Consider the following 25,992-nt stretch of genomic DNA (forward strand, 5'->3'; position numbering starts at 1 on the left):
GGCATGGAGGCCACAGTTTTGTGCTGCTTCACCACCTTCCTCCAAGACTAGTCTCAAGCAGTGTAGATAGGGAGCAAGAGGTTGTGCCCACAGCCCCTGCTTTGTGGGATGCCACAGGATTTGGTGCTCTTTCTGCTCCTGTTTAATATCTCCATAAATGGATTATCTGGGTGAAATAATTCATTGCCACTGATTGAAGTATCCTCAGTATTCTGATGTTACCCAGATGTGTCTCTCTGACCCAGGTCAAGTAAGTGATGCTGTGAATGCTTTTTCACTATGCCTGGTGACTGGATGGGTCTGGATGGGGAATATGGTTCAAAAAACCCCTTGTAAGATAGACTGGCTGTGGATTGGAGGCTCCTCTCTATCTGGGAACTTACTGTCTTTAATCCTTCATGGGGTTGTACTGCCCCAGATAGAACGGGTCGTAGGGCGGCGCCAGGATGTCGAGAAAGGCGGCGGGCCCGGCACCCTTGGCCACGATCTGGTGCAGGTTGTCCCGCTGCGGGGAGAGCAGGCAGGGCGGCACGGAGGCCGTGTAGAGGCGGTGCGATCAGAGCAAGGCGCACAAGCGGCGAGGGCGGCCGGGGCAGGAGGCGGCCTCGGAGGCGTCGGCGGAAGCATCGGCGTTGGGGGCATCCTGGGGCTCCTCGGGCTGCTCGTCGAAGCAGGCGATGCAGAGGGTGCCGTAGAGGACCTTCAGCAGCCCCTGTATGCCCAGGTGGTCGTGTAGAGGGATGCAGGAGCCGGCGCGGAGCACGAAGACGCCCATGCTGAAGCGCGCCGTCTCACAGATGTGAGTGTAGGTGACGGGCGGCTTTTCCGGGGGTATGGGAAGCGGGTGATCTGCCGCTTGAGAGATTGCAATGGAGAATTTGACGATATCCCGAAGCTCCTACAGGTGTGCAGTCTGAGCCTTCGAGAAGCCCGAGCCCATACTCACAATTTGGGAGGGTGCTCCGTTCGCTGATGGACGGCCTGGTTGTGAGACTTTGCCCAGTCGGGGGTGAGTGAACGGCGGGCGACACAGGTAATCACGTCGGGGTCACCAAATGTGAAGTACCCGTGGTTCGCCTCATGAGGCCAATGTTGAGAAAAGACACGGACACGAGCTCTCTTGGGATGAGGCGACCCAGATTGGGGGTCTGGGAGCCCCTTTTATTGAGATAGGACAAAGGCAGGAGGAGCAATCAGCATGTGATTTAAGACAGCCTGTAAAACTACAATTGCTAATCTACTGCTCAGGGAAGTTCTGTCTATATATGGTCAAATCCTGGGCGTCATTGGGTAAGGCACATCTAGAGTGAACTATCAGGATGTTATGTTATGAACTATCAGGATGTTATGGAGTTTGTTTTTTCCTGTGTGGTTCAGCGTGGCTCTGCATGCCCTGTTATGCACTGGGCCATGGGTGACCGCCACACCTACACAAGGAGTTATACGACAACAGGTATGTGATCTGTAAGTTCTCTTGGGACACACCAGTTCTGGTGAAGGAGCAGTGAGTAACTTTGGCTAGAAAGCCCTTTGCTTAGTTTCATGTTGTGTGCTAGTTACACCCTTTCCTAAATTGAGAACCCTTTATTTTAGTCACATCCATCCTGGTCATCTTCCATATAGACTACTTCAAGGCAATCTGTGTGGGGCTATTCTTAAGGATTATCCGGAAGCTGTGATTGGTGCAGAATGTAGTGATGTGAGCAATTCTGGGCACCCCTAAGGTTGCACTTGTAGCATCTCTGCTAGATAAGCTGCCTTGGGTCCCAGTTTGCTTCAAATTCAAGATGTTTGTTATCTTTAAAGCCCTTCACCAGGATATCTGAGGAAACCCAATCATATCATCCTGTCCCACCCAGTCAGGCAGAAGGTATGTTGCAGATCCCTTTGGTTAAATAATTTTTGACTGGCTTAAATACAAGAAGAATGTCTACATCTCCATCATCCTTGCCCTTTGAAACATCTTGGCCCCAGAAGTGAGGCATGCCCCCACTCTTCTGGCCTTCCAACTAGCTCTGCCAATTGTGATGGAGGTCAAAGTGTAATATGTGACTGTGCGAGATGGCTTGTGACATGAGGGTAGTCCCACCATCTTTTAAAACTTGTAATATCTTAATTTTAACTTCATTTTTAACTCTGTTTTAGCTGTGTTACATTTTTATACCACTTTTTATTTTGATTGTAAACTGCCTAGAGTGATGTAGGTGAGATGAGCGATGTAGAAATGTGATAAATAAATAAATGAAAATATGGTTTCATCTTAATTGTAAAGTCAGCTATTTAACAAACACAGATAACAGAGTATATTTAGGTATGAACTCTTACAATATTTGTTACTTTTAGGCAGGTTAGCATCTCTTTCCCTAACTTGATGTCCCCTCGCCTATCCCCAATACAACACTTAACAATTTCTATCTGGCAAGAACAGTAGTAGATCTAACACATCTGGACAGCAGATTGAGGAAGGCTGGAGCAGATCATTGTAGCTTCTTAGAAATGTAACTGAGTGGAATGTTGTAGGGATCAAATTTCCACTGAAACAAATGACTGGCTACTGAGACATCCCCCTTTTTCCCTCCTGCAACATCATGGGACTTCCATACATGAATTATATTTCAGGGCTAATTACTGCTGTTCTGCTGCTTCGAAGTGAGAAGGATAATTTCTGTGTCAAATAAATAATACTTGGGTCAGAGCAAAAATTTGGCAAGAAATTGACTGTGTGAGCCAAAGTCACATTTTAACAATCAGGCTTGAAAAAGCAAAAAGGAAGAATTTGTGAGTGGGAAGGAGAAAGAGGAACAGTGAGTCTCCACAGCTGTGTTCCAGCTGGCTAGGATTGCTGTGGCCCTTGGATGGGGGAGAAGTCAGCTTCTAAACATTTTGCTTCCTCTGCCATCTTGTTTCGGGGTCTTTAACACAGCTACTAAAAGTAGCAATAGCAATAGCAGTTCGACTTATATACCGCTTCATAGGGCTCACCCTCTGTTATTTCATCTATTGATCAGTTTATCCTTGTCATTATATTTGACTTATTGCATCCATTGATACAAAATTATAGAACTAAAATATATTCACACTCTTCCTTTCTCCCTCTTTTTTCATCTGTTCTTTTCAAAGAACTATTTGGGAGATTATCAGCCTGCACTAACTTGGTGCTTTTGGAAGTAATTGGAGTTCTGGTCAAACATATCTTGAAAGCCCCCAGTTGTCTGCTTTTACATATTTTAACATTTTTTTGTGGTTGGTTTTTGAGAAGAAAAGGAACAGATTCATTTCCTTTGTGCAGGAAGTGAACAAATGTAGCCTAGTGGGTCCCATTTATCTGTATCTCAAGGGCCTGACACTTCAGACTATTAACCAGCTACAGCCAAATGCTCTGTTCCAGACTGTGCCCATTATATCTCTTTGCTAATACACCTTTTTCGGGCTCCTTTCTATGCCATATTACCACCATTGCTGCACTTTCTCTATTTCATTCTATTTAATTCTATTTAATCCCCAAATATTCTTTTTTCATTTACTCTCTGGTTTTTCTTTATTTTTGTTTTCATGACAAACACTCATTTGCTATATAACTCTTTGAGTTAATCTGTGTGTGAGTGTGTGTGTGTGAGAGAGAGAGAGAGACAGACAGACAGACAGGCAGATGGGGTGGGGAGGGGAGGGAGGGAGAATATGAGTGTGGAGATTGAGCCTACTTCATATCCTGAGTAGATGAATGTAAAAACAACACTAATTTCAACAGTGATGAATCCAAGTAAGGCATCATTGCCTTTTGTCATGTGTTTCCCATGTTCTCTTGGGTGTGGATTTTCTTTGGGATGGCTTCTGAGTTTGGAAGTTATTGTAGTAATGATGGTCTTCATAGGAATTCCAAAATAATTTTGATAGGGAAAAGTATATGCAGTCCTTGGTTGCCAATTATATTCATTTGGTTAAAAGGGATTTTTAAAAAATGATTGGCAAGTATGTACTACATTTGAGGTTTACTGCTTTAAGAGGAAGGTACTAAAAAAACCTATCTATCTATCTATCTATCTATCTATCTATCTATCTATCTATCTATGTTGTTGGATTAAGTCATTCTATTTAACTTCCACTCAGATGTTCAGAAACATGTGTGGTTAGGTTTAGAAAATGCTGGTAAGTGTGGTTGGAATCCTCAATCAGAATCCTCCGTATGGAAACCAAAAGCAGTTCATGTCTGGGAACTAATGCCAGTCACGTCAGCCTTAACTTATTAAAGCAACTGACATCATAGATTTCTCAGACTGTGACTGAATTGTGTTACCAGGCGATGTCTGTTGCTGAACTGAAGCTTGTTGCTTGAGCAATTTGTGAACAAATACTTATTGTGTACCTTATTCATAATATACAGTCACAGAAAACTAATTGGTATATGTGTATGGAAGAGCACTCCATTTAATTGTGAAAAGCAAGTAATGAAAAACAAATTACTCTGAAAAAAGTGTTCATACAACGTGCTGGGTGTTCTCAGTTAACTTGATTTAATTTAAGGTGTATGTCTAAGTAAAGCTTATCTTCTTGTCACTATAATAAAAATTACATTCCACTCTGTAGAACGGAAGAGCCTGGGGAAAAACTGTGATCTTGCTTGATTAATTGATAATAAGAGATGAGAAACTAAAGAAATCCTGAAAGTTTTGGCCTTTGTAAATTAGAATTCTAAGTTCTACCAAAAGCTGCTTATAGTGAGGTGGTGGGATCTGTTGGCCATAAAAATGTGCCACAGTTGGTTTCCTGCATTAAAATTCTTAAAAAGAAAAGAAATCACCTTGCTGATACTGAAGTCATTATTCCAGTTTTTCAATAAACCTTTCCCACTTTATTGAATTTCTAATGTAAAAGAACAGAGTAGTATAAATTTGCCAGTTGGATGAGAAAAACATATGGCACCGGAGTTAAGATTCCACCCAATAGTGGGCTGCTCTTTTAGTTGGATGATAAAAAGAACAGATGCATTATTATTTTTTATTCTGATTTTAAAGGGGGAAAGTAATGTCACCAGAGAGCTGGGAACACAGACTACAGAACACCTACAGCTACAGAAAAATATAATGAGTGTCTACTCAAAAGCATTCCTCATAGAAATCATACTTCTATATTTTCAGCTTATATTTCTGTAGTTAAGGCCATTTGAGCTGTGAACACATTGAAAACAATGGGCAATCAGCAGGAGTCAGGTTGGAAGTGTTCAGATCACAATGAACAGTACAGATAGTCCTCAACTTATGATCGTAATTAAGGCTAGAATTACAGCCATAAGTTATGTCAATCATGAAGTGGATCACCACATTAAGTGAACACTGCAGCTGTTAAGCAAATCCATTGTCCATGATGGGCATTTGTACTGGAAAGTGGAATCAAGTTAGTCAGTTGTTTCTTATTAAATGTAGCATTAAGAGGTGACACGAGGTTCAGCACTACCATGATTTCACTGCAAAAACAAAATTGGCTGAATCAACAGCTATAGCAATAGCATTTTGACTTCTAAGCAGTTAACAGAGTCAGCATATTGTTCCCAACAATGGGTCCTCATTTTACTGACCTTGGAAGGATGGAAGGCTGAGTCAACTTTGAGCCTGATGAGATTCGAACTGCCAAATTGCAGGCAGTCACCAGAATTAGCCTGCATTACTGAATTCTAACCACTGCTCCACTTCTCTTTTATAGAATTTTTGAATCATGGGAAGAAATTATTCCATTTTATTGGTGAGGCCCCACCTGAAGAATTGAGTCGCCTCACTCTAACGAGGATTCTGTGAAACTGTAATAGATTGAGACAATAGCAGTGAAACTGGGGACTAGAAACTAAGTCCTATGAAAAAAGGTGGCCACAGTTAACTTTGAGATTACAGGCAGTCCTTGAGTTATGACCATATTTGAGCCTAGCAATTCCAATTCCAATTGTAAAGAAGGTCACCTTTGACCGGACATGATATTACAACTTTTTTTGCAGTGGTCATAAAGTGAATGCAGCCTTTATTAAGTAAATGAATGGGATGGGTTTTGTCAGAAACCGGAATGTTGGTTTCCAGCAAAACTGTTATAAATCACAATCACCTGACTATGAGATGCTGCAAATGACGTAAATATGGGCCAGTTGCCAAGAGCCCAAAGCAAGGGAAGGCAATTTCAAAAACTCAAAATTGGTTTGTAAGTCCCTTTTGCGACGTCGGTCATAACTTTGGTCACTAAGCAGCAGGTCGTAAGTCGAGAACTACCTGCAAATGAATCTGTGGGTGGACATTAATATCCCTCATCAGATACCTAAAGCCATGTGCCATTTACAAGAAATAGATTATTCCACTGGAAGTTAGAAAAAAGAACATTACAAGAGCAACTGATAATAATACAGTTACTTGGAGAGAGGATGTTTTCTCCTTCACTGGATGTTTTGAAGCAGAGAATACACAGCCTTTGGATAGGAAAGAGTTAATAGAGATTCCTGCATCAAATCTGAGTTGAACTTTATGACCTAAATGCCCTTTCCAATTCTGTGATCTCCTTCCTTTTTCAGAGCTATCTAAGCGATGAACTTGAGCAAGCGCTTATCATGAGTTCAGGGAGTAGGTGGAGATTGTTGATCAACAGCAGCAAAACTGTGTGTATAAAATGCCTTTCTTTGCTCTCATAATATAGAACAGTGGCATTATATTTCTGGGATTAGAAGGCAAAGTTCAGAGAAAATGCCTTCCTTTATCCTACCACCCACTTCCACTTCTCCAACAAGGTTGATTTCTAGTTCTGTTATTGGCCTCCTGCTATTCTTCATTATTTTTATTATTTGAGGTATCAGAGTTCTTTTTTTTTTTTTTTTGGCGTCTTGGTCAGTTTAATTCTTGAATTAATTTATTTTTATCTGGGTGGAGGGGGAAACCCTTTCTAATTTACATTCACAGAGACATCTTCCATATATTATTGTGCTGTTGACTAAGCTGTTTCATGAAATAAATTTAAATCCAAAAAGACACATTAAGAAATTACTTTCAGAAATTGACACAGTCTACTTGATCGAAGAAAACAGCATCTATTTATTTTGCTTTTTCTTGTTGTTTTTTTCTTTTACTATTTTAGTTATGCTTTTTAGTTTCAAATTACAGTGTATGGAAGATGCAAACTTTTTTTTAAAAAAACTGACATTTTCATCTTTGTTGTTTTAAGTGGCGAGGGGTAGAGAACTATTATCAAAAAAAGAACAAACTATCCATGCATTGAATCAGTGGTTGGCTCCCACAGGATCATTCTCTTAATTAGAGTAGAGATCTAGTAATCCTCCAGGTAATTGATTAACCTTTTCAGGATCTCTCACGATCACCATCACTTACGTTGGCTTCAGACAATAGGCGGCAACAATTCAGCAATCCCAACCAGGGGTAGGTTGCTGCTGGCATTACTGGTTCGGTGCGCGCACAATTTTATACACACGCTCTCTTGCTTTCGCACTGCGCTCATGCGCAGAACATTAAAACATTTTTAAAAAACCATGCCACACCAACTGGGGCACTGGTTTGGAGGCATGGCAGGCCTGGGTCGCTGCCAGTTCTGATGATCCAGGCCAGCAAACCACTACTGGTCAGCCGAATTAGTCCAAACCGGTAGGAACCCACCTCTAATCCCAACAGAAGATAAAATCCCTCTACCCCATACAGAAGTCTGTTTAAAATACTCCCATTGGCAGAAAACCAGAACATACTTTTTGCCAAATTTCCTGTTGCCTGCACACATCATACACAACCTCAGTTCTGGCAGATCCTGGGTAGACAAAAAGGAGACAAGGTGGGGAAAATGAAGAAAACACATTTTTTTTACCAGCAGGATTGCATAACATCTCCCCCCCAATATAATGTGTGCAGGTAGTCTTAGAGTTATGACCACAATTGAGCCCCAAATTTTTGTGCTAAGTGAAACATTTGTTAAGTGAGTTTGTCCCATTTTACAACTTTTCTTGCCACGTTCGTTAAGTGAATCACTGCTGTTGTTAAATTAATAACACTGTTGTAAGTGAATATGGTTTCCCCATTGACTTTGCTTGTCAGAAGGTCACAAAAGGTGATTACCTGACCCTGGGACACTGCAACCATCATAAATGTGCATCAGTTCTCAAGCATCCGAATGTAAATCATGTGACTATGGGAATACTGCAACAGCCATAAGTGTGGAAACAGTCACTTTTTTCAGTGTCATTGTAACATTGAACCAGAGCTAGTATTTAACAGGTCCTGACCAGTTCTGGTAGCAGAAATTTAGAGTAGTTAGGAGAACTGGTAAATACCACCTCCGACTGGCCCGCCCCCATCTATTCTCTGCCTCCTGAGTACCAGCTGATCAGGAGGAAATGGGGATTTTGCAATAACCTTCCCCTGGAGTGGGGAGGGAATGGAGATTTTACAGTATCCTTCCCCTGCCACACCCACCAAGGCACACCCACAGAAGTGATAGTAAAAATTTTGAATCCCACCACTACATTGAACGGTCACTAAGTGAACTGTTGTAAGTCAAGGACTACCTGTATTGGGTTATATATAAGAAAGCAAGCTTTAGTGTGTTTTGAATTGGGTCAATCTCTACTTCTGTAACAAATTTGATTATTAGGAGTCAGTGGTCCACAACTCAACTGAGACATTACTTCTGTGTCAGTTTTTAAATTAAATTCTTTCATTTTAGGTTGCAATTTCATAGTTGGTGTAGTTCTAGCATATGTTGCTATGTTACCCTTAGATGTAATATTTTTCCTTTTCCATCACACTTTTGTTTAAAAAGTAACTATTTACATTCTGCTGTCACCCTAATGATATACTTTGTGCCTGTCAGGGGGAGTTTCAAACAAATCTGCCTTTCTAGAATGAAGAACATTTCTGAGAATTTGTAAGGACAATAGTGAATTCTTTGTTGTCCTTTAATCACATTTCCAAGGCTTTTATCTTTATCAAGTCTTATTTGAGAACCAATAAATGCCTACTGCAGACTTCTTCAATCTGATAAATGCAGACATAATCTTGACTGTTAGCCATGTCATTTAAGGTTTAAAAAAATGTAGCTCAGACAGAATCGGGAGAAAGGTTATCTTAAGGAATATAAATTGATATTTAATATGTGCTGTACTAATTTTTTTAGGAGGGAAATATAGAATAATATTAAAGTAGCCAAGGTGGCGATGTGGTTAAATGCAGCACTGCAGGCTACTGCTAGATCAGCAGGTCAGCGGTTCAAATCTCACCGGCTCAGGGTTGACTCAGCCTTCCATCCTTTCGAGGTGGGTAAAATGAGGACCCAGATTGTTGGGGGCAATATGCTGACTCTCTGTAAACCGCTTAGAGAGGCCTGAAAGGCCTATGAAGCGGTATATAAGTCTACTGCTATTGCTATAATATATAAATCTGTTCAACTGAATTTTTTTTAAAATTTCCTTTTCCTTCAAGGCAAACCTTGAATTAATTCAAGGTTAATTGCAAGAAATTAGCAAAATTAAAATTTAGAAAACTTTAAATATAAAGAATATTAAAATGTAATATTATTGTCTGTTTTAATAGATAATATGTCAAAAATTCACACCTTCACCATTGCTCCATGACATGTATGGGGTCAAGTGTGTTTCCCCAAAATTACGACATGCCCTGATAATGAGGCCATGCCACATTTTTCTGGTGGGCAAAAATATAAGCCCTCTCCCGCAAATAAGCCCCCTGGACAACCCCCCCACCTCCGGCCAGACAAAGCGCCGCTCACCAACCTAGCAGTATCCCAAAGGTGACAAGCCACGGGAACCAGGGGGGAGGCAAAGATGATCACGTTGCTTAGCACCTTTGGGATACCGCTAGGTTGGTGAGCGGCTCTGTGCCCAGCTGAAGAGGGGGGTTGCCGAGCGGCTGCTCTCTTGCGAGAGGGTTCCCAAAGAGCCAGGCACAGCCTCATGGGCGAATGGCTGTGTTGTGCTGTCGCAGCAGCGCAACACAGCAGCCATGAAGTGACCACACTCATGAGCAGCCACCCAGCAAACCCTCTTTCCAGCCAGGCAAAGCGCCATTCACTGACCTAGGGGTATCGCCAAGCCGCGTGAGCGCCTGTTCGCCGCCGCCTGGCTCCCGCGGCTTGGCGCCTTCAAAATGGCAGTGAATGGCGCTCTGCACAGCTGGAGAATGGGGTTGCACGAGTGGCTGTTCCGCTCTCATCGCGCACCTTCCAGCCTCACAATTCCCTGGCCCATCTCCGCAGAGTCAGGGCACCTCCGCTGCTGCTGCTGCCACTGCTGCCGCATGGCTTTTTCTGTGGCTTCCAAACCGAGTCTTCCGGCAGTGGCCGCTCTGGGCATACGCTCTATGGTTGTGGGCCAGCTGCCGGCAGACCATACAACCATAAAGCGTATGTCCAGAGCGGCCACTGCTGGAAGACTCTGTTTGGAAGCTGCAGAAAAAGCCATGCAGCGACAGCGGAGGTGCCCTGGCTCTGTGGAAAGAGCTGGGCCAGGGCATCGTGAGGCTGGGAGGCACACGAGCAAGAGTGGAACAGCCGTTCACGCAGCCCCCCTCTCCAGCCGTGCAGAGTGCCATTCACTGCCATTTTGAAGGCGCCAAGCCGCGGGAGTCGGGCGGTGGCGAACAGGCGCTCATGCGGCTTGGCGATCCCCCTAGGTCAGTGAATGGCGCTGAGCCTGGCTGGAAAGGATGTTTGTCAGGTGGCTGCTCATGAGTGTGGTCGCTTCATGGCTGCTGTGTTGCATTGCTGCGACAGCACAACACAGCCATTCGCCCATGAGGCTGTGTCCGACTCTTTGGGAGCCCTCTTGCAAGAGAGCAGCCACCCGGCAACCTCAAAATAATAAACCCTCCCCTCATAATAAGGGCCAAGCCATGTTTTGTGTGTAAAAAGAAAATAAGACCCTGTCTTATTTTTGGGGAAACACGGTCCCAATGGAGTGTATTTCATATTCTTGCCTTTTAGACTTGTAGCAGATTTAGAAATAAATGTAATATTGCTCAGTAATCTATAATATTTTTATGTTGTGCTGCATTTTCAGCTTGTAAACCTCTCGGGTTCCAACATTCCTTGTGTTCAGTTTGGTTTGATATGTTTCAAATTTACTTCCGATCATGGTTTAGTGAGACACTAATGTTCAATGATGGTTGATTAAATGAGGAAGAAAGGCACAATCCATTAGGCAGGAGGGAATCAAATGCACATGCTCTTTCAGCTTGGTGGCTTTGTAATGGTGGGGGGAAGAAATTAGAAAAGGAACATATGGAGTTATGCTTTCCTAGGATGAAAGCAGAGAGTATTATTCAAGGCGTAATCAAATATAATTTAGAACATCTTAAGACATTTACCCTGGCATAGCATCAATTAAAAATTTGTCTTATGTGGCCTGCACACTCCTACAGTTATGTCTGATTTTCTTCTGAATTTTTCCATTCCCATATACCTCTCCAACTGCTGTTGCCAAGTCTTTCATTCAAGGGGGACAGTTTGGTCAAAAATGAATTTAGAATAATCACATTTTAAATAATAATCTCTTCCAAAGTCTGAAATTAAAGATTTGAACTGCCACTCTCAGAAATAATATAGTCTATCTTGATCCTTAACCCAGCTTCCGAATAGCTGGATTATATTGCAACTGTGGGGTAAAGGGAAGGGGTTAAGTAAGGTCTACAGAGTTATTGATTTTGTGCTATCAAATCAGTGTCAACTCTAAGAAATCACATAGATTTTGCCCATGACAGTCTGTTTCTAACCTGAGCATTTTGGTCTTAGAATAGTGTAATCCATCCACCTTGTTGTTGGTCATCTTCTTCTATTTCCTTTTGTCTTTTCTATGATGACTAAAGTGTTCTCCAGACAGCCAAATATTCACATAATTTGTCTGAACTATAATAATTGGAATCTGGTCATTTGTACCTTGAGTGAGAACTCTTGACTTGATTTATTTGATGACCCATTGTTTGTTTTCTTGGCTTTCCATAGCTTTCTCTAACAACAGATTTCAAAAATGTCAGTACTTTTTCTATCCTGCTTCTCCGAAGTCCAATTATTGCATCCCTAGAATCTCAAAGGAAATACCATTATTGTACTGTTCTGATTCTTGCATTTCTTTATTGTATTTGGGTTTTTCTTGACTGCTTTTTAAAAAAATTGATGGTTGATCCTAAAAAGACAGAAGCCATCCATTACTTCAGTATCTTAATTGTCAAATCTAAGACTGGTTGATGTACCTCTTGCCCTTAGTTTGCTCTTTATATTTAATTTCAGTCCCATTTTTTCATTCTGCCTCTTTAATTCTATTATGAGAAGTTGCAGATCCTTTGCATTGTCAACTATCAAAGTAAATGAGTCATAATTACACTATTTTTGACCAAGTTAAAATGGGCTGGAACAAGATCTAAGCTACTTAGAAAGATATCAGTTGCTCACTTTGCTGGGAAAAAGAAACCAAGCACATCGCTGTAGTGCTTTTTCCAGTTAGCTGCTGTCTTCTGGCAAAAGACAGGTTTGTAAAAAAGGCAAGACTTCAATCACAGTTGCGGCAAACTTCTTGATTTGTTTGGAAGCCCCCCTCCCCTTTCCTATGCACATTTTTGTTTGTATATAAAGATGCTAGGGAGAAGTGAGGATGATTTGCATTTGTAATGGATGTTTGCTTAGTACAGAGAGCAAATTGAAAAGGTAAAGTTAGAATGGAATAAATAATAATAATAATAAATTGTCAGTCCCTCAAGATAGATCAGACTGGAAAACCAATGCCATGTAGGTCAGTACTACTTTTATTATAAAGCTGTGGTAACAGAATCTTGTAGTTATGACTGTTGCATTGGTCTTGTTTTTTTTTTTTAAAATTCAACTTTGTTTTATTTTCATTTTCATTTTACAATCACTTGTATACTGTGCGATTAAACACAACTCATCTTATATTCCACCATAGGAAACCAACATAACACTTCATCCTCCATACACCCTTTCTTCTCCCCCTCCAACTTTCATTTCTCCCCTCCAACATTCCCCTCTTCTACTTCCCCTCCCCCTCTAACACGCCTCTCTCCCCTTTCCCCCATCTCACCCTCCTTACATTCCCCTCTCACTCCCTCTCTACTCCTCCCTCTTCTTTCCCTCTACTCCTTACTTCGGTGTATTTCTACTATTCATTAATCTATTCGATTTGTATTTTATACTAACATTAAAAGAAAAAAAGGAAGAAAAAAAAAGAAAAAAAAAGGAAAAAAAAAGGAGCAACAGTATACAGGTGCATTCTTATTGTTTTGAAAATTGAAACTATGTTTCCCCCCTCCCCCCCTGCCCCCTGTAATCCCCCCTCCCTACCCCCCTTTGACTTCCCAGATCCCATACCCGGTATAGCTTTTTATCAAACACAATCTAGAATATAATAAAACCAAGTAAGTTAAAAATTAAAAGATTAAAAAAAAGAAGAAAATTAAAAAAAAACCAAAAAAAATGAGAAAAATCAATAAATTCTTTTCATTGAACTCAGCTTCCCATCATTATTAAGACTTAAACAATGTACTTCATTCCTGATCACAATTAATTAATTACTTGCAGGATTTCAAACTCTATTGAAACCAAATAAATTATCCAAATAGAGTTCTACTCTAGCTATGGACCTTATCTCTTTATCTAAATATCTGTCTATTTCCAAACCTTTAATTTGTCCCTTTTATACCTCCTTCTCTATAAAGCAATTTAAACACATCTCAAATTCTTCTCTCGGTTTCTTTTTCTAACTCTTCGTCCTGCCTCTACCCGTGTCCATATACATACATATACACATATATATGTACATACACACACATATACATATACATAGATATATTTTATCTTCATCCATACTCCTCTCATATTTGCTCCGCCTTCCTGCAAACTCCCCGGGTATATCCTTCCAGTCATTATATTCAAGTAACAGTTTATACAAAAATCAGTTTACTTTCTGTCTCAAAGTAAGCTCTAATTCAACCTTCACTACCCTCCCATCTACACCACACCTCCCAACTCCATTCAACCTGAACCCCAATCCAGGAACACCACAGTTTCCGCCCTCCTCACCCTGGAAAATAAGTCATCAACAGCTTATATAAAAATTCAGAGTTATCCACCAAATCTTTTTTAAGTCCCATACAAAATATCTTCCAAGGAGAACAGCATCAGTTCTTTCAACCTTAATGTCTCTTCATCGATGTACAACTAAACCAATTTTATGCAAAACAAAAGTCACAAAGTATTGTTCAAATTGAAAATAAGGCAAATATTTTAAATCAGTTGATTTGATATAATTTCCTTGCAAAAAAATTATATCATTTTTATGCTATTTAATATAGCAAGATGTTTACTTTCACTGTTATAATGGTTTCATGAATATCTCCTTATTCAATGGCTGGTGTTCATAAATGTTGCTGCGATCCGCTTTATTTTCAATTCGTCTGGGAACACGGCTGGATCCTTGTTTGATCTTCTGCTTTTCCGGAAGGGGAAAGCGATACTTTCTGTCTTGTAATGGTGTATTTTGTTGTTTCTCTTCTCCTTCTCTTTGTTTTTCTTCAAGTCCAGGTGATTCAAGGTGTCCCGCCTTTAGGATCTCATAATAAAAATCTCGGGCTTCCCAAACAGAGCTTAGGTGATATTTTTGGTCATCAAATGTAACTATAATACCAGATGGCACATCCCATCTATACTGTATCTGACGGTTTCTGAGTTCTTTAGTTAGAAAAGCATAGTCTCTCCTAGCTCTCAACATTTGAAGTGGTATTGCTTTAAAAACAGTCAGGTCCTGTCCATCAATTCGCAGCCTGGTATTATAAAACTCTTGTAATATCGCCTTTCTGGATTCTCTTGTAGCAAAATATATAATTATATCTCTCGGAAGCTGTCTCTGTTTTGCTGCCCACGAATTCTGGCGGTAAATTTTTTGAATCTGCCCATCAAAGTTGAGTCCCGGACTTCCCACCAAACGACTGAAAGCTTCTGAAAAAGTCTGTTTCAAGTTCTCCTGTTGCTTTTCACGTAGTCCCCTAACTCTTAAAGCCAGCTCCATCTTTTTATAATTTGTCATAACCAGTTGTTTTTCTGCATTTTCAACTTCCTGTTGTAACACCTCAATTTTAGATATCAGGTTAGAATTAGTTTGCTCCAAGAGTTCCAGCTTATCTTCAATTCCAGCAACATAGTCTGTCATCACAGTCATAACTCCCATGACATCCTCTCTTGTTTGGGCAATCTTAGCATCAAGCTTGCCATATAAATCTGTAACAAATTGCTTCATCTCCTCTCTAAATTCATTGAGAGTTTCAAAAAGAAATTCTTTCGTTAGCACTTCTCCAGTAGGGGGCGTGGAAGATAAGAGCTGCGGCTTTGCAACAAAAGCCTGCGATGTAAAAGAGCGTCTGGGCTGCTTCGATTTCGGTGCCATGATAAAAAGAAAACAAACAGAATCTTTACTCACATTAGTTTGAGATAAGGTAATTTCAGCAAACCCCTGGCAGTTGATAAAAGGAAATCATCGAAAGAACGGGGCTAATTGATTTGTAAAGAGTTATATCCTTAGTTCTGTCCAGGAAGCTGAAGATATATCGTTATAAAAAATGCGGAAGCTATAAATTCGGCATTAAAAAAAAAATTAAACAAAGGAGTCTTTGGTAAAATTGAAGCTGGTATTTTAAATAGAGAAAAAAAAAGTTCACCGGTATGATCACTGCTCAGATTGATCTTTAACAAGTTAATTGCAAAATCTTGTACTGAGGGTGGGGGGGGGGGTAACTCGCCTTGAGCTGAAAAAAGACAGCTGAGAAGCTCTGGCCGGAGTAAATGACTCAGCTTTCATTGAATCACTCTCTTTCGTTCACAGCCAAAAGATAAAAAGGCTGTGAGCTACAAAGAGGACTCTAGCTAGCTGGGGTCCCTCCCTACTTTTTCCTTGCCTGGAAAAAGAGATATCTAAGATCTTAAATAGATATACGAACCAAAACTCTGAGGGCAGCTTCGTTAAGCTACCGTCGGCGGCAAGCACCTCCCCCCGGAAGCCCTGTTGCGTTGGTCTTGTAGGCCTGATTATTGCCTCTTCCTCCTCCCCTTTAAGGCCATTCCCTCTTTCCTCTAGAGCAGCAGAAATAGTATTTATAATAGAAATGAGACCTATTCAGTTCTTTTTATCACTACAGGAAGGAAGGGAGGGAGAGATCCTTTTTAAGCTTATTGCTCATAGATTTTTTTAAAAAAAAAACCAGAAGCATTGGATTAATATTTCTTAATGGAAAACTGCTGATGCATCTTTCCTATAAAAATCCATGTGAGATGGTTAAAGCAGCATGCCTTAATTAAGGATAACTAAAGGACAGCTGACTCATGTAGTTTATTTCTGAGTAAACATGCTTAAAACTGAATTCCAGCTCTAATACGATCTTCCCTATGTATATCATTGTCCGGAAATCTTCTGAAAATCTTCTCTGTAAAGTTAGATGTCATGGGAGTTATTACATAGCTTGGCTTATATAGTATATACATTTTAGAACTTTTTTGTTGTATTAGATATGTGAATTTCCTTAATATGCTTTTCCTCCCAATTTTATTTTCAAAGGAGTTAAAAAAAAGTACAAAGATACCCAAAATAAATCCTAACCAAAGTACTAAAGATAATTCAGAAATGACAATAAAAAACAAACGGAACTAAGAAATATTGAAATAGAATCTTCCCCCAATTTACACACACACACATACACACACACCCACACACCTTCTTACCCCAGTATTTTATCTATTTATACATATAAAACTTTCCTAGAATTCCTTGTTAGAATATTATGAAACATAATTGGAAAAAATTGGTTGGAATGTAATCTCTGCAGTCAGTTTACACCAAGTTCATAACATGGGATGGTTGCTCACTCTTGCTTAATTGCCTATTCAAAAAGAAATACCTCAGGAATTGAGAGTATACAGAAGCATGTTTAAAACTTAAAGCATACAGGTGACAAACCTTTGAGAAACGAAATACTGCTTCTTTTGATAACTTCATAGCACATGATTTTTATTATGCTTGGATAGTTCTTGATTAGGTTCTAAGTGACTTTGCTGCACACCTCAACATACTATGTCACTGTAAAACAGTGGTTCTCAACCTTTCCAGTGCCACGACCCTCTAATACAGTTCCTCATGTTGTGGTGACCCCCAACCATAAAATTGGTGTCTCGGTTCCTAAGACCATCGAAAATATGTGTTTTCCGATGGTCTTAGGCGACCCCTGTGAAAGGGTCTTTCGACCCCCAAAGGGGTCTCGACCCACAGGTTGAGAACCACTGCTGTAAAACCTTCCGTCAAGTAATTTCTATTCAGCCTGGTAGTGACTGATCAAATATGCCATCATTATTCTGTTTCAATTGAAATGTATACATAATCTACTTTCTGCCTTACTTTGCATAAAGGAAATGAAAGAATTGGTGTGTTAAGGAGCATGTCAGATAAAACAGAGTATTTCTAAGTAAATGTTCTTTGGATTTATAGTATGTTTATTTAGAAACATCTGAAGGTACTTTTATTTATTGATGGTAAAATTAGGCTGGTAGCTTTGAAAGCTTCCTTATTTGATAGCAGTTGTGATCTACGTAGTTTTTATTTTTATTTTTATTTTAAAGTTGTCCATTTGTTCTATAAATACTTCCATTACCGGTAAAGCTCTTTGATGCTTAATACCTTTTGAGAAAAAAAGTAAACACTTTCCCCCAAGCTATTACTGTAATTTATAAAGACTGCTATTAAAAGACAAGAAAGAAGGCATTTAAAATAGTATGCATGAAAAGTGGACCTAAGGACCCAACTTGAGAAAATAACATGATTTTCATTTTAGAGAAGATAAGCCTTATTTTCTTTATTAGCAAAAAATCAAGAAAGATACCTTAAAGTGCTTTGGAGAACATTCTTCTATTACATTTTTTCATGTGATAGATAATTATTTAGTTTTATGTTGGAGAGGAAATAAAGAAAAAGACATATTTAATTTTACAGTTGGGACTCTTGCATATATTTAACATGCAGTATAAAAATTAAGGAAATAAAATAGTATTTTTTTTCATATTTATGCTGGTAAGGCTATCCAATGTTGGAAATATGAAAGGAATTTCATTAAAGCTTTGCTATAAACTTTGACTTTTATGGAAAATTTATAAATTGAAATGATTAGAGAAACAGAAGAGAAAGGAATTCTAAAGTGGTATGACTTCATCTACTTCTTGAAAAAAGTCATATGTAGGATACATGCATCAAACAATTTCAGAGACTGAAAAAAATGGAAAATTGCATGCTTTCAGAAGTTATTGCATGAGAAAAATATATTTCTATATAAGTGGGACTGAAAAACTAAAAAAGAATTGGTTAAATTTGTCTTTATTATTTGTAAGATACACATTTTTATTAAAGCACCTAAAACCAAGATATTGTAGAGAAATATTGAAAAAATCAGTATCCCTCTTAATTACAGATCCTGCCTACTCATTGATAACTGATTAAAAATACCAGAATAAAGGTATATTATGGAATGGAATATAAAAGGGAACGTGTCTCTTTTGACTCTTGGAAAGATTTAAGGCCTTAAGAAACAATGTCCATTCCTACTACTCAGATGAAGTTACAACATCATTGAACTCATATTTTGAGGCTGTAAAATTAGGGCATGTCAAATTTTTCAATGTTCAATTTCCAAACATTAGGGCTGCTCAAAAGTTGTGACATATCTTGAAAGATATGTTGGTTATTTTAATATAATTTAGATGTGATTGATAAATAACCACATAAATATAATAACTTTTTAACTTTTTGTTTGTTTCATCCGCCTCCACCCTGAAACAAGTTGCTTGCTCTGTAATAAATACAAACTTTTTATCAATCTTCCTTCATTGATGATTGAAGCTCACAGGATGGTTCATTACTCATATCTTTTTTTGGATTTCATAACTGTCAGCCTTGTTTCCATAAAGGGCCTTGAAATCAAACATTTCAGTTGAGTGAAAGCCCACTTCCATTGTAACGTTGCTGAAGTAATATGAGATTCTGCAATGAAATAGTCTTCCATTTCTAACACAAGGGTAATGAACTCAAAACATAGAGGATATCTTGTACAGTAGAATTTACAAAAAAAACAACCATCTGTGTAATCAGAACCTCAGTATCAATGCATCAGAAAAATTGAAAATGTGTCTGCTTTATAGATTTGTGGATACCAATTTTACATATAGCTAGAAGCCAAAAGCAATGAATCAAATGAAGTAATCCTTACTATTTTAAGCAAAAATGGATTTTCACTTCATTAAATACACATAGAGAAAATGTGGCCATAGAACTGAGAACGTGCATTTGGGTTGACTTGAATTTAAAGACAGAAAAGGTATTTAAACAAGCTTTCCCCCAAATTTTTCATATTTACTGGATTAGAAACATTTGTGTCTGTCTCTCAGTATTATTTTGCTAGAAGACTATTTGGCAAGTACGTTGCTATTTCATTGTACATCATGCACACATAAAGACACTCTTCCATCAGCTGAAACCTAAAAAGGGACAGGAATGCTGGAGGACCGATTGGAAATTACAATTATTTCCCTATTGCAGTGGCTAAATTACTGGATGAGAATGGTGTCATGACCGTATTAGGATGCTGCTATGCCAGTTAAACCAGTTCCTAATCTTTTCAGAGTTCTTGCTTGGGCTTGTAAAAATCTTCCATGGTTTAAGACCAAGTGACTTAATCAAGTATTTGTTTACATATGTTCTTACCAATTCCTGAATAAAATCAGTAGAGGGCCTTCCGCAACAATTATTTATTATTTCATTATTCATTTGTTACCTAATTTTGATTTCAGTTCCTTTTCATTCTCCTGAGACAGCATCCCTGTGTAGGTTAATCTCATGTACCATCCAATAGAACTGAGTCTGCAAAGTTTAAGTCCCGACGATAGGGGGCTGCCCTGTTGTCAACCCTGCGGAAAAGGGAAAGAAGAATTTTTCTTTTATCCTTAGATTCGATAAGCATGGGCTCCAAAGGGGCCCCAAACAGTTTGTCACCCCTGAACGGTTCTGATGCCAAGCAGCACTTATTTTTCGTGTCAGTTTGCCATGGGCGCAGGCAAAGCAGGCTGATGCCACGTGGAAAGCTTTCTGCTCATGGTGTCAGACCAAGAAGGTCTCCACATGCACGGACGTGTCACATCCTTGATTTCCTGTATGACGGCCTGTCTGCGGGCCTGTCGCCTAACACACCCTCTCCTCTGTGTTGTGTACCAGGCCCAACAAGTCCCTGACACACAAACCGCTCATCAAGCAATTCTTGAAGGGTGCCATAATTTGCATCCTTCGACTAGCCACTGATATCCATCGTGGGACCTGCTCTTCATCCTTCAAGCAGTCACGCAGGTCCCATTCAAACTGCTGAGAGACACATCCCTATTGTACGCATGCGCAAAGAAGGAAGATGGCTGCCTGAGCTCCGTCGTTCAGGTTTTGAGAAAGAAAAACAACCAAACTACATGGAACTAAAGCCTAGAAACTGTGGGAAAGGGGTTGCTGTGCGAGACCAACATCAAAGGGGTGCAGAGAGGTGGCTACCTGGAGGAACGCTGCTTTCAGGTGGCTCTCAGACAGTGCTGCTGCCCTTGGTGACTCCTGCTTCGATAACGACGATCTCGGTCCCATTGCCGCGGGGAGCCATTGGGCCTATATTGGGCTGTGCCCACATGCCGGACTGTGCTCCGCTGCCTCAGGGGGGACGGTGAGTTTGCGGTGATGTGTTTCAGGGCTGGACGGCTGGCTTCTGCCGCCGCTGTTGCTGTTCTGGGCACCCCCCCTCCTCTTCTCCTGCCACGGCCTCTCTATTGCTCTGCCACCACCGCTGCGGGGCTTCTCACTAACTGACGCTACCCGACGCTTTGATTGCTGCAGCCTCGGCTTGTTAGACCCTGCACCCGGCTTCTTTTACTGTTGTTGCCACCATCCGCTGCTGTCCCGGGCGCGCCTCCTTGGACGGCGCTGTCTCCCGGACCATCTCATCTTTGGCATCGCCATTTCGGAGAGTTGGTGCGCCCGGTGATCGAGCGATCATCTTCCTCTGCTGCTGCCATTCCTGGCTCCGGTCGGGACCTCACTTCCTTCTTCTCTTCCATTTGATCTCCCAGACAACAACACCGTGAGGGATTTTTGCTGTTCGCCGCTCTGGCTGCTGCAATGACTAGGGAGATCTTCTGTCATGCTGGTAGTTTTTGCGTTCTTGCTCCATGTCATACGCCCCTCACAGAAGGAGACGACGGAAGACGGAGAAGATGCGGACGGGGATCCAGCTCACCTTCCAATTGGCGCCTAACACCCCCCCCCCAATCGCCTCAGCCACCTCAGACCTTTGGACTTTTTTGCACTTTTCCAGGCCTCGCACAAGAGATAAGAGAGAACGAGGAGCTCTCCCTCCCAAATCGCTATTAGTCCCAGCTTCTCGAACTTGCGCTAGCCGCCTTGGCGGAACTAAGAACTGCGTTTAACCTGTTTGTTGGGTGCATGAATGTGTGAATGAAGAGAGAATGTGCCCACTTTTAATTAATTTATTGTATTATTGTATTCTTTTTAATGATTATTGTGGGGTGTGCATGAAGAGAGTGTTTGTGTGGTACACATGATAGGACGGAGAGTGCGGCCTGGAGCCCCCTCCACTGAGTGCAGAAGCAGAAGTGGATGGGGGCCCAGATCCGACTCCCGCCCTAGAGTGAATGGGATGTGCGGCCTGCCAGGAAGAATGGGGGCCATGGGAGAGGGGGAAGGGTCTACGGGAATGGGGGCGGGTCAGAGCATTTCGGTTACGACTGGGAAGGGCAGATATGATGGGAGCTGTAGGGCTAGCCATTACCGGGGAAGAAGGGCTCGCTACATCACAGCGATCCCTTGTTCCGGCCCCTCTAGCTCAACTCAAGGACCTGGTGACAGAGGAGATCAGGGCCCTGGTCTCAGGTTGCTGCTGCTAAATGCCAGGTCTGTGGTAAATAAAGCTCCCCTCGTCCGGGACTTAATATTAGACGAGGGGGCAGACCTGGCATGTATTACTGAAACCTGGCTGGGCCAAGAGGGAGGAGTCCCCCTCTCAGAAATGTGCCCAGAAGGGTTCCAGGTGCTCCACCAACCACGGCGCTAGGAAAGGTGTGGGGGAGTGGTAGTTATTATCCGAAGGTCATTAATTCCTCGCAGGATCCCTGCCCCAGAGATTGTGGGGTGTGAGTCTCTCCTCTTGAAGTTGGACCTAGGGGTTCAATTGGGCTTGTTTCTGACGTACCTACCTCCCAGCTGCGTCACAACAACCTTGCCTGTGCTCCTTGAGGCAGTAGCCGGGTTGACGGTGGAGTTCCCCAGACTAATGGTACTGGGGAACTTTAACCTGCCATCTCTAGGCGAACACTCGGACGTGGCACAGGAATTCATGGCTTCCATGACAACCACGGACTTGACCCAAGTAGTTCAGGGTCCAACTCATAGGGCGGGACGCACACTCGACCTTGTATTTCTCTCAGGGCAGTGGAGGCATGATCTTGAATTAAGGGGAATAGAGATCTCGCCCTTGTCATGGTCAGATCACTCCTTGCTGAGGCTTGACTTTGGGATGCCTCTCCCCCATTGCAGGGGGGGAGCCGATTAAGTGGTTCTGCGCCTTTGCGGCCTCTCCATGGCAGTGGATCCAGGAGGGCACCTTGGTTTACCGAGGAACTCCGGGAGATGAAGCACCAAAAGAGATGCCTAGAGTGACGCTGGAGAGCCAGTAACTCCGAATCTGACCGAACACAATTAAGAGCCTTTATTAGGACTTATTTAGTGGTGATATGGGCGGCAAAATGTGCACATTTTTCCGCTCTTATTGCGTCCGCAGAATCTCGCCCAGCTGCCCTGTTTAGGGTAACCCACTCCCTCTTGAAAGGTGAGGATGCGGGGGAACCCTTACAGGGAAGGGCTGAGGAGTTCGTTCAGTTTCTGTCGGACAAAATCACTCAGATTCGGGCAGACCTGGACTCAACTTGGGCAGGTCCAGGGGAGATGCCGAGGGAGAGTCTTGATCAGATTTCCTGGAATGAGTTCGAGCTTGTCACTCCTGAGGAAGTGGACAAGGTCATGGGAGCGATGAGTGCCTCCACCTGTTTACTGGACCCGTGCCCCTCCTGGCTGGTCTCGACCAGCAGGGAGGTAACACGAGGCTGGCTCCAGATGATTACGAATGGATCTTTACAGGAGGGATCTTTCCCGCAGCCTTTGAAGGAAGCGGTGGTAAGACCCCTCCTCAAGAAGCCTTCTCTGGACCCAGCTATTCTTAAGAACTACCGTCCTGTCTCCAACCTTCCTTTTTTGGGGAAGGTTGTTGAGAAGGTGGTGGCGCTTCAACTCTGATGGACCTTGAATGAAGCAAATTACCTAGATTCCTTTCAGTCTGGTTTCAGGCCTGTGTACAGCACTGAAACCCCTTTGGTTGCACTGACCGATTATCTCTGGCGGGCCAGGGATAGGGGACACTCCTCTATCCTAGTGCTCCTTGACCTCTCAGCGGCCTTCGATACCATCGACCATGGTATCCTTCTGCGATGGCTGAAAGAGGTTGGAGTGGGAGGCACCGTTTTACGGTGGTTCTCCTCTTACCTCTCCGACAGGTCGCAGTTGGTGTTGGTCGGGGGCAAAGGTCGACCCCTAGGCCCCTTAAATGTGGTGTGCTGCAGGATTCGGTCTTATCCCCCCTCCTATTTAACATCTACATGAAGCCACTGGGTGAGATCATCCGACAGCACGGGGTTAAATACCATCAATATGCGGACGATACGCAATTGTATCTCTCTGCCCTGTGCCAGCTCAGTGTAGTGGCAGACGTGATGTGGCGATGCCTGGAAGCTGTCAGGATCTGGATGGGAGTGAACAAACTTGCACTCAATCCTGACAAGACTGAGTGGCTGTGGATGCTGCCCCCGAAGGACAGTCCAGATAGTCCATCCTTAATCCTGGGGGGGGGTGAGAATTTACACCCCTCAGAGGGAGTCCTCCTGGATCCGCAGCTGACATTAGAACACCATCTATCGGCTGTGACCAGGGGGGCCTTTGCCCAGGTTCGCCTGGTGCATCAGTTGCGGCCCTATTTGGATCGGGAGGCACTTCAAACGGTCACTCACGCCCTTGTCACCTCAAGACTGGACTACTGTAATGCGCTCTACATGGGGCTGCCCCTGAAAAGCGTTCGGAGACTGCAACTAGTCTAGAACGCAGCCGCGCGAGCGATATTGGGTCTACCAAGATACACCCACATTACACCTATCCTCCGCGAGCTGCACTGGCTTCCTATTAGTCTCCGGACGCAATTCAAGGTGCTGGTTATTACCTTTAAAGCCCTACATGGCTCAGGACCAGGATACCTGCGAGACTGCCTACTGCCACATAACTCCCAATGGCTGGTGGGATCTCACAGAGTGGGCCTCCTTCAGATGCCGTCAGCCAGACAGTGTCGGCTGGCGGCTCCCCGGAGGAGGGCCTTCTCCGTGGCTGCTCTGACCCTTTGGAATGAACTACCCCCAGAGATCCGGACCTTGCCCACTCTCATGGCCTTCCGAAAAGCTGTTAAAACCTGGCTATTCCGGCAGGCCTGGGGCTGTTGACCTCATTTCTGAGGTCCAGCCCCAATTAGATTGGGTGCATGGGTGATGTTTTTTAAATTGTTCTTTTTTATTATTTTTTATTGTTTATTAATTATTCTTCTTGTTTTGTAAGCCGCCCGGAGTCCTCCGGGATTGGGTGGCCTATAAATCTACTAAATAAATAAATAAATAAATAAATAAATAATAAATAAATAATATTCTACTTGTTGCAAAAAGCGACCTTTCTGGTAGCCATTACATCTTTTCACCGGATTTCAGAACTAGCGGCCCTTTCCATGCGGAAAGATCTGTGCACCTTCTACTCGGACCAGGTAGTCCTCAGAGTGGGCCTTACATTTGTTCCCAAGGTGAACTCCATCTATCACCGCACACAAGAATTGGTTCTCCCCAATTTCTGTCCCGATCCAATCTACCATCTGGAACATAGATGGCACATGCTAGATGTCCGAAGGGCCTTACGAATCTACTTGCACAGAACGTTGACCTTCCGACGCACAGAGGCCTTGTTCATCTCTTTTCAAGCGGACTCTATGGGCCACAAGGCATCTTCCTCCTTATCAGGAAGGTGGATCAGGGCATGTATTGCAAAAGCCTATTCCTCTCAGGCACATCCCATTCCAAAACACATAACAGTCCATTCAACATGTAGCGCAGCTACTACAGCGGCTTGGAGCACATGGGCTCCATTACATGAGGTTTGCAGGGCAGCCACATGAACATCTCTGTCCACCTTTATTAGGCACTACCAGATTGATAGATACGCATCGGTTGATGCAGCCTTTGGGAGGAGAGTCTTACAACAGGCCAGTGTCGGTCAAGGGGTCTCGTCCCAGATGATTTTCCACCCATAATGATGGACAAGCTCTGGTATGTCCCACACAGGGATGCTGTCTCCACTGACTCAGGAGAATGGAGCATTGGCTTACCTGATATGCCCATTCTCTGGAGAAGTGGAGACAGCATCCGGCCCAGCCTTAGGGACTGGTCCAATGTTTCTGGAGAGATCGTTTCTGTTTGTGCACGTCTGTTTGCAGATGAGTCTTCGTCAAAAAAGCTGGGTATAGCAGCAGGAAGAGGCAGGACTTAAACTTTGCAAACTCAGTTCTATTGAATGGTACATGAGAATAACCCACACAGGGATGCTGTCTCTACTTCTCCAGAGAATGGGAATGTCAGGTAAGCCAACGCTCCATTCTTGTTGCTAATTGTTTAGATCTTCCTTTATGTGCATCTTGCGTGTGTATTTTGGATTGTCCTTCTTTACAATATGTATATGAAGGGATTATATATTTGTGAACTTAGAGTGAAGGAAGATATGGTTAAGGCTGCCTA

General features: G+C 42.3%; 1 protein-coding gene across 4 annotated transcripts in view; it reads left to right on the forward strand.

The window, feature by feature from the left end:
* The window catches only part of GAREM1 (GRB2 associated regulator of MAPK1 subtype 1), a 114,969-nt gene that overhangs the window by 48,612 nt on the left and 40,365 nt on the right, over positions 1-25,992 (forward strand). Inside the window, exon 1 of one of the 4 annotated variants that reach the window (XM_087707118.1) lies at positions 5,762-6,628. The exons of the other annotated variants lie outside the window; for them this stretch is intronic. The gene's annotated coding sequence lies outside the window, so the exon portion shown is untranslated. Of the gene's footprint in view, positions 1-5,761; positions 6,629-25,992 lie in introns of those variants that run through there. 4 annotated transcript variants of the gene reach the window in all.

This window comes from Thamnophis sirtalis, unplaced genomic scaffold (genome assembly GCF_051295495.1).
Source record: "Thamnophis sirtalis isolate CommonGarterSnake01/CBP01778 unplaced genomic scaffold, rThaSir2_p1.2 scaffold_2, whole genome shotgun sequence".
In the NCBI taxonomy this organism is placed as follows: Eukaryota; Metazoa; Chordata; class Lepidosauria; order Squamata; family Natricidae; genus Thamnophis; species Thamnophis sirtalis.